Source organism: Pinus tabuliformis, chromosome 1_2, assembly GCF_031772625.1.
Source record: "Pinus tabuliformis cultivar Carrire ecotype Pingquan chromosome 1_2, CPIR1, whole genome shotgun sequence".
NCBI lineage: Eukaryota > Viridiplantae > Streptophyta > Pinopsida > Pinales > Pinaceae > Pinus > Pinus tabuliformis.
Window position 1 is genome coordinate 438,245,138 of NC_142298.1, and position 15,540 is coordinate 438,260,677.

The window sequence follows — 15,540 nt, forward strand, 5'->3', positions numbered from 1 at the left end:
CATGGTATTGATGGAGGGCGATCTCGATGAGAACGGGGATAAAATAAGGGACAATACGGCTGGAGTACTGCGATAGTTTGAACAGAAATATATGCAGACATTGGGGAGTTCCCAAATGGATCTGTGTGAGCTGCAGATCTAGGCAAGTAGGATACAAGCGGGAACTGGTCAAGCGAGCACAGAACAAGAGAGCCTGGCACCTGGGATGAGTCAAGAAAAAAACTGGTAAGGACCCTCAACCTTCAAACTATTTCCTTACCAAAAGGGTCCCTTCGCGCAAAATCAGCTGATGATAAAATCATCTTAAGCATATTCAAGAATGTTGGGCTTGAGCATAACAACGCTCCACAATGAGATTCTTCACGCACTACATGTAGGAGTCATAGAGGAATTGATAGCTCAAGAGCAGTGCACTCTCAATCTCATCAGCGAATACAAAGTGAACAATGAGTAGATGTTTGCTGAGAGGAGTAGGCCTTAAAAGAAAAGGAGATGTTGCAGGCACAAAGTTCTCGACTGGAGTCTATAGTCGCAGAGGCATGCATGATGGTGCTCAGGCTTCACATCTTTGGAGATGCACAGCCAGAAGCAAAGATTAGGAATTTAGTCTCTCGTGTGCAAAAATCCAAGGCAGAGGTTGGCTGAGTTCAATTTGAACTCAATATGATAATAACTGAGCTGCAGTTAAAATTGCAACCCATGACTTGCCAGAGGTCCGTGAGCAGCATAGAGCTACCATTAGAGAAGGAATGGCCACCCTAGATGCCACAATCGTTGAATGTTCGACATTTTTTGAGCAAGAAACAGAGTTTCTGACAAATCTTTAGGAAGACGAAAACTTGTAGACACTAAATACAAAAGTCAGGGAGTTGCAGAGGCAGTATGACAAAGTCAAGGTGACAGCACACTCCATTACACCAGCATAGCACCTAGCCAAATTGAAGGAGGGGAAGAAACTCCTCACATAGATAGAGGTGGTACAGAAGAAGGAGGTCTTGCTTAAGGCCATGCTACAACCTTGGTTGGAGGAGGCTTACCAGGTCATGACCAATATTCAGGAGAATCTAATGGTTTTGCAGCAAATGCAACAGACAATGAGGATGGCCGTAGAAGGACCAACTATAGAGAAGTTAGTTGAGGAGGTGAAGCAAGCAGCCACTCAGAGTGTTGCTGAAGTTTCCATGATCCAGATAGAGCTGGGGTATCTTCGCAGCAAGATCGGAGTGCTAGCCTAGTGACTCGAGGGCAAGTCGCGATCTTTGTGTTGGGGGCTTGTTGGGATGGGGTCCCCTGGGTCAGTTTTGGGGTTAAAATAACCCAAGTTTTGATGCATATTTTGTAAATGATGTAAATTCTCTGTGATTTTTGGATGCGGAGCGCATAGAGGATTAGGATTCAAAGGGGTTTTAGCCCCATATGTTATGTAAAGTTTGATTCAGCTTTGAGACCCACCCATGGTCCGCGGACCATGGGATTGTATGAAAAAGGGTATAAATAGGTGTGGCTTAGAGAGTTTAAGGTAGATATCTTATATAATGATGGATTTAATGGGTCAATAAAAGAGAAGTGATAGTGCAAAGAAGTGAGTCAATAGGAGAGAAAGGCTCTGCAGCTGAGTGTGTAGAGGACTAGGTAGAGTACGCAGTTGAGTGTGTAGACACCTGCAGCTGAGTGCACAAGGTAGTTTTGAGTCTGCAAACTTGAACTGAAGATCAATAAAGAAGATTATTGAAAATTCTTATGTATATCTGTTTATTTCTGTTTACGATATATGTTGTGGATGAATAATGTGTTTATGAACTATTGATCTAATGATGCGTGATTCACTTGAATAAGTCTTAATAGATGAATGCAATACATGTTAAGCACTTTCGTGAAGACTGTGATGAATTCTGTTATGTTTTCTAAATACATAAGTAAATCTATGTGAACACTAATCTAGGATTGTTCTCTGATGTGTGTAAGTGGATAAATCAACTGATAAAGGTCTGCAAAAGCCAATCGTAGACCTTTGCGAAGGTCTGAAGACTATTTGAATAGAGTTGCAGTACCGAGCCCTAGGGGCTTATAGATCTATGTGAAGGAAGATCTAGGGCGATAAAAGACATCACACTGATCTCTGGATGCGGAAACTTGGTTCCAGCATTCCCCCATACTGCTTTGGGTGAGACTGCAGCCTACACTATACAAGTTGTTGTCGAAAGGGCTAGTAGTGTAGGGTTTTGTTGGTTGGTGCAACTAACTCTAAACCTAGGTCAGAACCCCCCTAAGCCAACAAGAGACACATATATTTAGTTAAGGCCAACTTGGGGCTTGACATGCCTAGGAGAATGGCTGACAAAAGTCCAATGTCAATGTCAAATACACTTTAATATTTATTGCATGTCGTGGAGGAGCATTATAAATGTTTTATTAATGTATAAAATTATTTATGGTAGAATATTAAGGAATCGAATGTTTTGAGGTCCCCTTTTTTTAATAATGTTTTTTTGATGAATGGAATTTTAGGTTTTTAGGTTTCTATGCTATAATGATCAATTTGATTATGTTAGGGTGTTAATACTTAGGGTTTCTAGGATAAGGTATTGGTTTTAGATATCATGTTAGGGATTTATTATTAATTTATTTAGGGTTTGCCAACCAGGCTAGGGTTTGCTCATTTTTAATTATGCTAGGGTTTGCTTTAACTAGGGATTAGGCATCATGATGTACATTAGTCATTTAGGGTATGTACTTAGGATTAGGGTTTCACACCTTAGGGTTTTCACCTAGGGTTTGCTACAGCTAGGGTTTCTCTAGTGTTAGGGTTTGCATAAGGAAAGGGAAACATCTCATGTATCAAAAGAATATTTTCCATCTTGAAAATTCCATATTGACATCGATGAAAACCTTGATCAATAGTCTCCTCCTTTGTCATTGATGGCAATATTCTTCGCCTTCCAACAATTTCTCTCCATTTGACTTCAATGGAGAATGGGGTGCCCAAGAACTCCCCCTATCAAGCTACTTCTTTTCATTATATTTTCTTTATCAATGGTAGATCTCCATGATATGTTGCTTCCCTTATCATGGTTCTCTTCCTTTTTGCAATGTGGTTCATGATAGATGTATTTGCACTTCTTCATGTGATGAACCAACTCCCCCTACCTGCATAAAACTCCCCTAGCTTAAGAAAGATTTCTTTCCTTGTGATCAAGTAGAAGACACCTTCAACAATGGTCCATAAAATGAGTAATGGATCATGTTCATCAAATTTGTAAGGATCTTCACAGATAGCTTCTGCAAGAATAATCAAGCATCACAAGCTCCCCTAACAGTATGCATGATCTTCTTCTTGGTAGAATTTTATCATCAAATCTTGGAATGTCACATCTGCAAAAGATATAATCATCAAATAAATAACATGTGTTGTTGGCTTGAGTGTTGAAGAGGATTTCTGATCCAATTTGATTTCTTCTCCAAACTTGTGTGACTCTCTTTTCTTGCTTGGTGGTCATTTTTTTAGCTTGGTTAGGTAACCAAGTCAAGTTACAATCATGAGCCATATGTCCAATTTTATGGCATTTGAAGCATTCCATATTATTGATTAATGAGGAATTATGACTTCTTCATGCAAAGTTTCTTCTAGGGAGCTGATGGGGGCCATTGTATTTTTCCTTATGTTATTCCCTACAATCCTTTGCCATGTGCCCAAAATTTGAACAAGAATAGAAATAACCAAAAAAATATACTTTGGTACCTAGGACATGGATATTGTCTTGATGTACTTATGAAGTCTCTTTGCCTTGGGAATATTTGATGATATCCATTTCCTCTTTCATCCTTGATACCTTATGAAAAGTATTCCTTGATGTAATTTTAAGGTTATTTTTCCTTAAAAACCTCTGGTCAAAGTTATTACCTCTTGCATTCTTGACACCATATGCATATCTTCTTGAATGAGGGTTTCTTCCAATGTCTTGTTGGAACTAGGGGCATCAGTATTTCTTCCGAGATTCTCCACATCCTTGTTGTTTTAAGCATTAGGGTTTGCATCATTCTTGCTTAAGGGTTCACCTACATAACCAAGACCTGATTTATCAAGAGGATATCTTTGATGACTTAGGATGTCATCTAGTGTTTAAGAGCTCTTTATGATCTTGTTCATATGATCAACTTCCTTTTTGAGGATATAAATTTCTTCTTTCATTTCCTTGAATTATTTATCCTTCTTTGATAGATTGATCTCCATTTCTTCCTTCATCTTGGTTGCTTCACATGATTGAGCCTTAAGTGAGGTGAATTCTGATCTTAATTTAGTGATGTCACCATCCTTTTCTTCTATTTGGTATGTCATGGTGTTTATTTCCATTTCTGCTTCATCAACTTGTCCTTCTATGACTGCCAAGGATTCCATCACCTTCTAATCTCCTTTTCCTTGTTTCTTTGCTTCTTCTAGTTGAGATCTAAGGGAGGAGACCTCTTCCTAATTTTATTGACCATTTCCCACTTCAAGTTTTTTCAAGTCCTTGAGTCTTTGTTCAAGGTGGCTTGACAATGTTTCTTCCTTTTTATTTTCTTTATCCAATCGATTTGTCATGGATATGACTCCTTCATGATGTCTTTTCTTATTTTGATGACAAACCTCCTTTAACTTGGTGAGCTCCTTATTTGTTTCTTCTACCTAAATCTTAAATGGGCCAACTTCCTTCCTTGCCTTGTCAAGGTTACAATCACCATATTGTAATTGTTTCTTAAGTTCTTCATTTTCTTTTTTCAAACTGTTTATCTCTTCTAGGGTAGCCACAAGTTTTTCCATGATATTTTCTTTGAATTCTTCTTTATTTTATTCATATTCTAGGTCTTCCTTGGCCTTGATGTGTTCACTCTTGTTTTCATATTCCTTAATGGGTTTTGGATTTCATTCTTGCTTTTCATCATCTTCTTGAATAGAAGTCATGGCCAATGCTACTTTTGAGTGAAGATATTGAAGTTTTTCCCACATACCTTTTTCCAATCAACATTTCTCCATTTTTTCCTTCATAGGATCTGGTAGCCCACTCAAGATTGCCTTCATCACTCTTGCATTATATTCCTTGGATTATTCTTCCATCATGGTTTCAGTAATCATTGATTCCCAGACTTCAATGCCTTGAGCCATTAGGAAATTCCTCATTCTCACCTTCCATATATCAAAGTTTCCATTGAACAATGGAACTTTCCCAATTTGATTGTCTTCAGTTTTCATGGATGAGGAAGAGACATCTTTAGAAGGATTGGAGGCTTTCTTCCTTGGATTTTCCATTTGTGTTCTAAGGATCAACCTTCAAGATGTTAGGCTTTGAGTGAAGGTATTGGCTCTGATACCAATTGTTGGAAATACTAAGAGGGGGGGGGGGGGGGGGTGGTGGTGAATCAATATTTCTTTTCAATTGTTATTTTTACGAGTTAGATCATTTATAATTAGAACACAAAATGAACAATAAGAATAAATAATTTGATTAATCTCTTATTTATAATAAATTCAATATAATAATGCGTAGGGCTCTAACCCTATATGAAGACACCAATCTTCAATCTCCCAATATCTAACCTATAGTTTGCCAAGCACCGACTTAGAAATTCCAAGGCTCCAACCTTGTCACTTTGAGGCACCAACCTCTAAGGCTCCAACCCTATCTTTTTTACACACTCCAACCTGGTTTCTTGAGGACTCCTATCCTCTAGGGCTCCAACTCTATCTTTCAAGGCACCAACATTATCTCTATGAGGCTCCAACCTACAATGCTCCAACCCTTAGCTTCAATTCGTCAAGATGTGTTTGATTATTCTTAACAAATCCCAATATCTTCCTCAAAGAGCCCTCTCAATCTCTTCAGCAATGCCTCCTCTATATCACTTCATCAATGAAAACCTTGTCTTCTCAGAAGGTGTCACCACTTATTTTCATGTCACCCAAACAAAATTCTCAAGGACACCTCATGAGGGCTTCATCATGGGTCTTCAAGAATCTTTAATATGCTACTCCAAAAATAATTTGCACCAAAATAATTCTTCAAGTACTTCACAATGTCTTCAAGGGTTCTTCAATAGTCCGCTTCAAGTGATATCAATAAGTTTCTCCTCCAACTAACGTGTGCTACTCCAAGGTCCTATGTTGGCTTCCACAATTAACTGGAGTTCTAAGCTCCTCTACTATTATAGTTTCAAGGATTTCAAGAGGATTTTGATCCAATTTGATTTCTTCTCCAAACTTGTGTGACTCTCTTTTCTTGATTGGTGGTCATGTTTTTAGCTTGGTTAGGAAACCAAGTCAAGTTACAATCACGAGCCATATGTCCAATGTTATGGCACTTGATGAATTCCATCTTGTTCATGAATGAGTAACCATGAATTATTCTTGCCAATTTTCTTATAGGGAGTTTATGGGGGCCATTATATTTTTCCTTGTGCTATGCCCTACAATCCTTTTCCATGTGCCCAAAATTTTAACAAGAATAAAATAACCAAAAAATATAATTTGGTACCTAGGAGATGGATATTTCTTGATGTACTTCTAAGGTCTCTTTGTCTTGGTATTCTTTGACGATATCCATTTCCTCTTTCATCCTTGATACCTTATGCAAAGTATTACCTTGATGTACTTTTAAGTTATTTTGCCTTAAAAACCTTTAGTCAAAGTTATTACCTCTTGCATTCTTGACACCATCTGCGTATCTTCTTGAATTAGGGTTTCTTCCAACTTCATTTTGACTCTTTCTCTTGCTAGAACCGGGGGCATCAATATTTATTCCAAGCTTTTCCACATCCTCTTTGTTTGAAGCATTATGGTTTGTATCATTCTTTCTTGAGGGTTCACCTGCATAGCCAAGACCTAATTTATCAAGAGGATATCTTTGATGACTTAGGATGTCATATAGGGTTTAAGAGCTCTTTAGGCTCTTGTTCAGATGATCAACTTCCCTTTTAAGGATATCAATTTCTTTTTTAATTTTCTTTCATTCTTCATCCTTCTTTGATAGATTGATCTCCATTTCTTCCTTCATCTTGTTTGCTTCACATGATTGGGCCTTAAGTGAGGTGATTTATGATATTAATTTATTGATGTCATCATCCTTTTCTTCTAGTCCATATGTCATGGTGTTTTTTTCCTTTTCTGCTTCATAAACTTGTCCTTCTATTAGTGCCAAGGCTTCCAACACTTTCTCAGCTCCTTGTTCTTGTTTCTTTTATTCTTCTAGTTGAGATCTAAGGGAGGAGACCTCTTCTCTGTATTGACCAATTTCCGCTTCAACTTTATTCAAGTCCTTGTGTCTTTGTTCAATTTGGCTTGATGAATCATATTCTTGAAAAGCTCTCCATTCTCCTGTTACATCCCAGCACTTGGCCACTATAACTGTATTAAATTTGAGAATGGGCTCTAGCAATTTTTCCATGCTGAGAATTAATTCTCAGTCCACCTACATACTCAAATATCTCCTCCATTTAAAGTTTTCTTGTACAAACAACATTGATTCATTGAGCTTGGAGTAATCTCCATTACTCTCATTTATCTCTTTGTGGCATGAGGAGAACTCAGGTTTGATTGTGTTGAACAACATTAATATGCGACAGGTCAAGGTCCTTGTTTCCTTGTATCTCAGTTTTCCTATCGACTCCATTTAATCTGGGTCTGTTAGTATGTTATTCAAGCCTTGGGTCATATGACCCTATGCAGTAGACTTGCAATACATTTTGTTCAGTGCAAAGGCCTTCATATGTATAACACACAAAAACACTACATAACCATGACCTGGGTGCACCTTCTAATGTAGGTTGGGAGGTCAGGAGTTGGCCTACTCTGTTTTGTTATGCACCTGCATTTGTTTCAACCCCGACTTGGCTGAAGACCTGAATAAAATCCTTTTCAACTACTCTAGGCCCATTTTATCGATTCAATGTCAAAGACCAAATACACGAGTAAATATTCACAAAAAATCCCCTTGGCACAAACTTCAAGGTTTTGCCACATCACCATCTTATGTCATGTTGACATCATCTATGCCACATGGCACCTTCTGTATGGTGACACATGTCACCTAGATTTGGCCCATTAGGCTACCCAAGAATGTTGAATCTGCCTACCATGTGTCCTCTATATTGTCACGTCACACTGACATCAACTTCTACGATGTCTGTACTGATTCCCACATAGGTCGAGGTTCAGGAGTCGAGGTGTTCTCCTGCCAATTCTTCTGCGCGACCCCGACCACTGACTAGGCCCGAATTTCGACTTAGAGATGGTCCCACATAGGTCAGGGGTCAGGGGGTAGGTATGTTTTCCTGCCAGCTGTGCGATGCGGCCCTGCCGTCTAACTTGGCCTAACTTCTGACCAAGCTTGACCTGGTTAAAAATCTGCCTAAGTATTGAGGAATGAACTTTTCTATCTGCAAAATTCAACTTCATGTAAATCTTGATCTAGAAGCCCTTTTTCATGCTTTAACACATCATTCGAAAGCCCTTCTAGAATATTATCCAATGAAGTTGTTTCCAGATACATCTAAGTTGGTCTCCTAAGACATAATCTCCTCCAAACTCTGGGACTTCCAACCATCATACTCATCTTTTTATGGCTTCTCCACTAAGCATGCTACTATGATGATTCTCTACAGAATATTATAGCAACCATGGGACTCCCCTTGAACAATCATTCTCACATCAATGTTAACATATGTTGCTTCTGACCTCAAATTATAGTATGGTTGACATCAATGCCAACATACCAAGTGCCACCAACCAATTAGACAATTCCAATTGTCCAACAATATCCCCCTTTGGCATTGATGGCAACAATGTAAGCTCCCCTTGAAACTAGGCATGGTCTTCTTCATTGTTTTTCTTCTCCTGAGCACCAGTAATCTTCTCCCCCTTTGGCATCAATGGAAAAGGATTCTCTTGAAAACTCCCCCTGAACCACTACAACTTACTCTTCAATTGATCCCACATGCTAAGTAGCTTCCAACACACATTATAATTGATTCATTTGGAGGAGGAGTCACAACCCCTATCTGATTCCTAAGATACTCAAAGGGTTCTCTTTCCAATGGCTTAGTAAAGATGTCTACAATTTGGTCTTTAGTGGCCACATATTCAAGTTGAACAATGCTAGCTGCAACTTGTTCTCTTAAGAAATGGAACTTGATAGGTATGTGCTTGGTCTTTGAGTGCATGATAGGATTCTTAGAGATATTAATGGAACTAGTATTATCAAACATTATTGGAATGGGATCATTCAACTCTACCTTAATGTCCTTCAAGGTCTACTTCATCCATATAATTTGTGAGAAACAAGTGGCAATTGCAATATGCTATGATTCGCAATTGATAAAGAAATGGAGTCTTGTTTCTTATTGACCCAGGACACTAAGAAATTTCCCAAAAGTAATGTTGCACCAGAGGTGTTATTCCTGTCATCAATATTGTTTGCCAAATCAGCATCAGTATAGGCCTTCAACTTAAAATCTTTGCTTTTAGCATACCATAATCCATAATCTGTTGTCCCTTGAAGATATTTGAAAATCCTTTTGATAGCAATGACATGACTTTCATGAGGGAAGGCTTGAAATCTAGCCACAAGACCCACTTCTTGCATGATGTCTAGTCTTGAAGTTGTGAGATACAACAAGCTTCCTATCATTGATCTGTAGTCAGTCTGATTTACCAGTGGTGTCTCATCTTCTTTGCACAATTTGCAACTTGTAACCATGGGTGTGATAACTAGATTGCAATCTTCTAGCCCAATATTCTTCACAGTTTCTCATGGGTATTTGGATTCGTATATAAATACCCCATTTTTTTGTTGAGAATTTTTCAATCCTAAGGAGGGAAATTCTCTGATCATGGACATCTATAACTCTGTCTGCATATTTTTTGCAAATTGATGTCCCAGTCGTTCCAGGTCACTTCCAAATATTATGTCGTCCACATACACTACCACAATTAGTAGATGATCATATTCATATTTTATATATAGATTGTTTTCTATAGTGCCTTTCTTAAAACCTTATTACTAAAGGTATCAATCCAGTATTGCATACCAAGATTTGGGAAACTGTTTGAGTCCATATAAGGCCTTTTTCAATTTGCACACAAGCCCTTCATTTTCAGTGAGCGCGAATCCTTTTGGCTACTCAATATAAAACTCTTCTTCCAGATCTCCATTAATAAATGTCGACTTCACATCCATATGATATACCTTGATGTTTTTATGACTGGAAAAGGCAAGAAACATTCTGATATATTCTAGTCTAGCTACTGCTGTAAAGGTTTCCTCGAAATCTATCTCCTCTATCTGGGCATACCCTTTGCAGACCAATTGAGCCTTGTTTCTAATTAATTTACCCTACTAATTTAGCTTATTTTTTAATACTCATTCTGTACCTATGATACTTTTCTATTTGGGTCTTGGAACAAGCTCCCAAGTTTCATTCTTCTCAATTTGGTCAATTTCTTCATTCATATCTCTTACCCAAGACTTGTACTCACTTAACTGACTAAGATTTTTAGGCTCAACCTGAGATAGAAGAGAAATATTTGCACAACTTGAACTTCCAACAAATTTCCTCCTGGTTTGAACACTAAGTCTTTTATCTCCAAGAATTTGACTCTCAAGATGTTCTTTCTGTACATACCTGGAAGGTGTTTTGGGCTTTGGAGTTGTGTTCATTTATACATATTCATTATCCGACTTTGTTTCATCATGATCTAAGGGCCTGATGACTAAAATATATTCTCCATCTGATTTCATGTTTCCTTTGGAGGACTCAAGTTGTGAATCTATTTCATCTACTACTACATCAATGCAATCCTCAAACCTCTTTGTCCTTTTGTTGTAACACTTGTATCATTTACTTCAAGTAGAGTACCCAAGTAATATACCCTCATCAGCACATGAATCAAACTTTCAAGGATTTTTTTATCATTATTTTTGATAAAGCATTTTCTCCCAAACACCTTGTAGTGTTTAACTGATGCAGGTCTTCCCTTCCACAACTCATAGGGAGTTTTATCACTATTAGGCTTGAGTTGTGTTCTGTTTGATAGGTACACTATTGCTTGTGTTGCTTCTCCCCAGAAGATGTGAGGTACATCTTCTTCATCCATCATAGCTCTGGCCATCTCTTGGATTGTTATATTCTTTCTCTCAACTACTCCATTTTGTTGTGGAGTTCTAACCACATAATATTTCCTCCTTATGCCATGCTCTTCACAGAATTCTTCAAACTCTCTTGAAGTTTATTCTCCTCCTCTATCTTTATATCTTTCTCATTTTCTACATGACAATTAAATCTTTTTAAATGTATAAACGCTTTTGATTTTTCTTTTAAGACTCCGATCCAAGTAGCCCTGGTAAAATCAACAATAAGCAACATAAATGACCTTTCCCCCCTTGGGATTTTCCTCTAGTTGGGCCACATATATATGTGTGTGTGAATTAACTTCAATGGTCTAGATGAAGAAGAGAACTTTTTTCTTGAAATGAGTCCTAGTCTCCTTACCAAATTGACACGACTTGCAGATTGAACTATCAGGGTTTGACAATCTTGGCAATCCTCTCACAAATCCCAACTTGCTGACTCTTATTAGACTATCAAAATTCATATGACCAAGTCTGTTGTGTAGAAAATCATGTAGATTCACAAGCTCATGCAATGTACTAAATCATAAGACAAGAATCTACTTCTACTTTCAACCAACAGAAGCCAATATATCAATGAAAACAATATGAACAAGAAGAAGATAAATCAATGGCACATAACATAGTAAGTATCCGGGGAAAGCCACTGTTGAAAACCCCACTATCTGTATTGCATTAATTAGAAATATGAGTGAATATACAAATCTTGCTCTCACAAGAACAATTTTGCAGAAGTATTCTCAACTCTCTCAGCTCACAAGCTAGCTCAAGACCAAATACTTAGCTTATCCAAGAGCTCTCTAAGCCCCTATTATCTTGTGTAATTCCTAGGAGGAATAGCCTATATCTAATGGGAAATCATGCTTCCAAAACAACGTAATCCAAAATAGGATCAATCTCTGATGCATGCATGATATTTACATTCCAGTAAATAATACAACTGATAGTACACTGTCCCTACACTCTAGTATCGACTAGGGCTTTCTCAAAATCGGCATGCATGATTTTTTGATGAGGGAATCTTTAGTTAACTACAGTGACACTTGTGAATGCACTAGTGCACCAATTGACATCTAAATCTCTATTAGTTCCACAAACAGTCTGGAACTAATTTAATTGAACTTAACTCAGTAAATTGAGTGATCTTATTTCCAACTCAATTTAAACTCATACTAGACCATATACATGACTACAGAAAGACTTCCAACTCAATATTCCTAAGATAATTAAGTTAATTAAACTTAATTAACTATTTACAATTTTCTATGAGAATAGAATTTGATTTTAATCCAAGGACAAATTAAACTAGAATTTCTTGTTGCCATTTCTCAACACTCCCTCTCAACAAGAAAGGGATTATCAACTACCCCGATCTTGTCTCTGTGAAACTCGAATTTACATCTTGACAATGCCTTTGTCAAAATGTCAGCATCTTGCTCCTCCATGGGAATGTACTCTAACAACATAATCCACCTCAATACAAAATCTCTAAGATGATGATATTAGATATCAATATGCTTGGACCGATCATGAAAAACTGGATTTTCAAAGAGTTTAATACAACTATGATTATCACAATAAATCACAATTGGATCCATCTATTGACCAAAAAAACCAACCAAGATCTTCCTCATCCAGATGGCCTCACATTCTACCTAACTCACAACCATGTACTCTACCTCTTCTGAACTGAGTCCAACAGATCTTTGTCTCTTGACGTACCAAGAAACTGTTGCTAACCCAATACTAAAGATCCCCGTGATTTTCTCTTCTAGTCAGATGGATTCCCTACCCAATATGCATCGGTGAAGCCTTGAATATTCACTTCCTCTATCCGTATGTACCATAATCCATACTGAGAAGTGCCCCTGAGGTATCTCAACACATGCTTTGCCACATTTTAATACAGCTTGGTAGGCCTAACCATTGCTTAACTAAGTTGATTAACTGCATAACACATATCTGGTGGTGTGTTCACCAACTACATGAGTGAACCCACAAGCTGTCTATAAATAATAGCTTCCACTACTTCCCCTACAGAAGCATCCTCCTTCCTCCAATTACCTACTAGAGGAGTCTCCATGGGTTTGCTGCTCTCCATGCAGAATCTCCTGAGTATCTCATTGGCATACTTTCCCTAAGACCCAAACAACTCCCCATTTCCTTTCCATACCTCTATGCCAAGAAAGTAATGTGTGAGCCCCGTGTCCTTCATCTCAAACTCTCTTGCAAGGTGCTCCTTGCAAGACTTGATCAGTTGATCATCACCTGTTAGTATGAGATCATCAACATAAGTACAATGATCAACAATTTACCTTCCACCACTATGTGGTACAAGTTTGCATCCACTTCACTCTTTGTGAAGCCCAACTTGGTGAAGTAGTTATCTATCTTGGTGTATCAAGCATGGGGTTCTTGCTTCAGCACATACAATGCTCTCTTGAACCAGCACACATGCGACTCACGGTCAAAGGTCTCAAAACTTTTAGGCTGCTCTATGTACACTTCTTCCTCAATCATGTTATTAAGGAAGTTTTTATTCACATCCACCTGATGTATCTTCCAACCCATATGCGTTGATAGTGCCAATATAGATCTGATTGATGAGTACCTTGCAACCAGAGCAAGGGTCTCATCATAGTTAATCCCCTCTACCTGTGAAAAGCCAAGGGCCACAAATATAACCTTATGCTTCTCCACACTACCATCTGCAGCTTGCTTTACCTTGTAAGGCCAATGGGAGATCACCACTGATTCACCCTCTGGTCTTGTGACCACATCCCAAACACTTTTACAAACTATGGAGTCATACTCCTCCACCTGGGCATCAACCCAAACTAGCTACTACACTCCTTCGTTAAAGGAAGATGGATCTAGCACAACACATTCACCCATAAGAGCCACGTATCCAGTGTACCTCTCAAGTGACCTCCTATACCTTCTCTTAGAAGTGGGTGCTCCCACATTCTCCCATGCATCATCCAACAATGTGCCAGCCTCTCTAGTACGCTTTCTTTCGTCTCTGGAAGACTCTGCCTGAGTGGATGTCTCCACTCCCGGACCCTCTGCATGTGGCTGCTCCACATCAATATGAGGCTCCTCAACCTTAGGACATAAAATATCCTCATCCGTATGTAGCTCAAGATCCATCTCAAGGGAAACTCACATTGCCTTCTCCTCATCGAATCTAACATCCCTGCGAACCACTATCATCCTGTTGGTTGGCAAGTACACCTGATATTTGTGAGGTGTATCAGTGTACCCCACAAATATCCAAAACTATGTTGTGGGCTCAAACTTTTCCCGTGCATCTTTGATCACATGGAAATATACCGATGACCCAAAAATCCTGAAGTGAACAACATCTGGCCTCTTACCGGAATAAGCCTCCTCAGGTGTCTTTATCTCAAGTATACAATGTGGGCTACATTTCTGAACATAAACCGTTATGTTTCATACCTCAGTCCATAAGTGTAGTGGTAGGCTCTAATCATTCAACATCACCCTTGCTACCCCTACTATGCTTTTGTTCTTCCTCTCAGCCACCCCATTATGTTAGGGGTTATGGGGTTCATCAACTCCCATTTAATCCCTTCCACTAAACAGAAGTTCTTAAACTCATTTGAGACATACTCAACACCGTTATCAATCTGCAAAGCTTTAACCTTCTCTCCTAACTCTTTCCACACCAATATTTAACTCACAATTTTTTTGAAAGTTTGATCTTATTCTGCATGAAAATATCCAACATTTTCGAGAAAATTCATCAACAAATATAAATAATACCCGTTCTTGGCCATGGATGCTGTCAAGAATGGTCCACACACATATGAATGGACTCACTTTAGATATCCTCTACTCAACTATCTCTATCATGAAAGGAAGACTTGGTGTATTTTCACACAGTACAGCCCTTGCATGTATCAACTTGCTCAAGCGTACTCTGGGAAGACCGCTAGAGATCTACTGCAATATATTCAAATCCCCATGATGAAAATGGCCTAATTTCCTGTTCCACAACTCACCAACATCTCGTCTCTGCACCCTTTCTACTTTTGTGCTCAAAGCAACACACTCCTCTAACTCCAACTATAGATATTTCTTCACCCCAATCCCTATCTTCTTTACTTCACCCATGGCTATGTGTCGAAGGAATGCTTTTCCTTTCAAGAATATCACGTCATAAGCCTATATCCTCAAGCATGGTAATGGATACCAAGTTCTTCTTCAGCCGGACACATACATAACATTCTTAAAGGTGAGTGGAACCTCATGCTCCCTCGAAAAGTAATTATGCCTAATCCAATAACACTATACTTCCCGTCGTCAACTTCTCAATATGCATCTAGAGATCTTTTCTCGTTCAGGTCACTAAATAACTCTG